Source organism: Vigna unguiculata, chromosome 3 (genome assembly GCF_037176805.1).
Source record: "Vigna unguiculata cultivar grain cowpea cultivar isolate G323 ecotype 2 chromosome 3, ASM3717680v1, whole genome shotgun sequence".
NCBI classification, from domain to species: domain Eukaryota; kingdom Viridiplantae; phylum Streptophyta; class Magnoliopsida; order Fabales; family Fabaceae; genus Vigna; species Vigna unguiculata.
Genome location: NC_140794.1, coordinates 38,417,751 through 38,420,378, shown reverse-complemented (window position 1 = coordinate 38,420,378; position 2,628 = coordinate 38,417,751).

Sequence of the window (2,628 nt, the reverse complement as noted above, 5' to 3'; positions counted from 1 at the left end):
ATCACAAACCCTAAGTTTCTGATAACGCTGTCGTCAAGCGATCAAATAAAATAATAAAAATATGGGAGGATTAAGATAAAAAGATAAAATAAGATAGAAACAATAGTAAAGAAAAATAGATTGATTCCATTGCTTTTTCAAAATAGATTCATCATCGGTTATCTAAAGATTATTGCTCAATTAATTATTGTTGTAGATTTGCAAATTAATCAATGTAAAGTCTCAATTAATTTGTTGGCGTTCTCACTTTTAACCAAAGTACAATCTCAATTAAAAGTAAGAACTTTTAGATTATCCATAGTAAATTCAACCAAAGTACAGTCTCAATCAAATTTACTATGCCTAATCATGTCTATTCTTTTATCTTCTCACCAAATAAAAAGCTTAATTAATCAAAGTAAAGTCTCGATTAATTTTTGTTAGAGTAAATACCTTTAACCAAAGTAAAGTCTCAATTATTGGTAAAAACTCATTCAATCACATGAAAGTTTCTAAATAAAATCAAAGTAAAGTCTCAATTGAATTTAAAAACCTTTTAACTCATATGATTAGCATGCGTGTAGATTTAAAATCATTACTTTTTACGTGATTCAAAGATAAAAGACATAGATGAAATTAAACCTCAACAATAATAAAAAGAACAAAGAAATTATTTCATTCTAACCTCAGAATCCATAATGAAATTACAATGGAATCAACCCAAGAAATTTAGAACTCCATGAATGCAAAATAAAGAGAGAAGAAAGAAATTAGGCCCCCCTAAGGGTTCCTAAATTCCGAAGTGCCGAGCTTGTTTTTTCTACTTCTCCCTTGGTCTCTTTATATAGGAATTGGACTAGGCTTTTTTGTTGCTAAAATCTCTCAAATATCTTTAAAATAAAGATAAAGATAAATATTTAAAAATATTTGGAGAGATATAGACTATTTGACAAATATAATTGTTTGATAATATCAATATCTAATATAATTAAATTAATTAATTAATTAAAGATATATGATAAATTATCACCGATTAGTATTTGTATTAGTTTTCCAAATCAACCCTTTGCAATCTCCTTAAATTATCTTCTAAATAATTCAATATCTTCAAGATATATTTGTTTGTTGTGGAACTAAAAATATTCAAGAAGATCTTGTCATATCTAAAAAGATTTGGTAGTTATTATCTTTTAATATTTTATGATATAATTAAATAAGATAATTATTTAAAAATATCAAATAAAATATCTAAAGATATATTTTCCCAAATTATCTTCTATCATAAAGATAAAGAAAACCGCAAGGTCCAATTTTTTGTTCCTCTCTTCTTGGTTTAGCCAAACTTCTTCTCTTTCAAGCTTTTCTTGCCGTCTTCGTGCAATGCTTGGCTTGGATTTTTTTGCTTTTGATAATTTCTTATTCTTGGATTTATCTTTAAGGTGTCATGAAGCTTTAATCAATTTATTTCCACACCTTCATGAGCTCAACTTAGCTGCAGCTGCACTAACACACCTCAAAATATCCAAAGAACATTTATGCAACTAAAAAGCTATTTTTAACATGTTTTTGTATCTCATGCTCAATAAACCCAATTATAGAAAATCCCAATTAAATCAATCTTTAAGCACACAAATTCAATTAAAATACCCAGAATTAAACACTTAATGAGGGCAAAAATATGCATTCATCATACCCACACACTTATCCTTTTGCACTCCTGGGCAAAATTGAATAATTTCAAAACTTGTTCTGAGGTATTTTATTTCACATCAACACTGGATCAAAGGAATGAACATCATTGGAGACAAATCAATCTTCTAGGAATCAAATTATCATGTATATACAAACGGAAAGGTTCTATTTTTCACACATGAGTTAATCTTTTGAATTCACAAGACAATCAATTATGAAAGAAAGCACTCAAGTTAAATGTGTATTTTCTCACCAAAATGCTCTCAAGTGTTTTGGCTTGTGTTTTCACTCAAAATACTCATGTAAGTAAACTCTCATAATACTTAACAAGACTCTAATATTCACAAACTTTCAGAAAAATATGCATTTAAAGATCATGAGGACTTTTCACAGGTTATAATGGGGTCAAGGCAAAGAAAAATTTTAGGATTTTTGGGTTTTTGAAATTAAAATATAGAAAGAATAATGGAGCATAATTTCAAAAACAACTCTTTTGTGTTTATTGCTTGTTGCTCTCTCTCTCTCTCTCTCTTTTTAGAAAGCATTTTTTTTTTTTCATTTCAGCACTTTTTCATCAACAGTTTTTCCTTTTGCCACTTTATTAATTTGTAGGTGAGGTACTCAGCCATGCACTTTATTCCTCAACCATTCCTAAACACAATCCATTAGCTCCTTCTTTCTTCCTAAGGTAAAACATGGTCTTTTTCTTTTCAATGTTATGCAATAGGCTTAAAACAAGAAAAAGAGGTTTAAAGCTCAAAGGGGCTACTAATGGATTAATATCAAGGTGGGCTTATTTGGCCAAGTAGCTAAAAACAAGAAATGCCTCAGTCATATCAAATCATGCATATTCACATAAGTTGCAAAACACAAGAATCAAGCTAAATATTTGAGTATAAACAAACATGAGCAAGTCACTCAAGAAAAAATAGGAATGGCACATGGTGGTCCATCCTT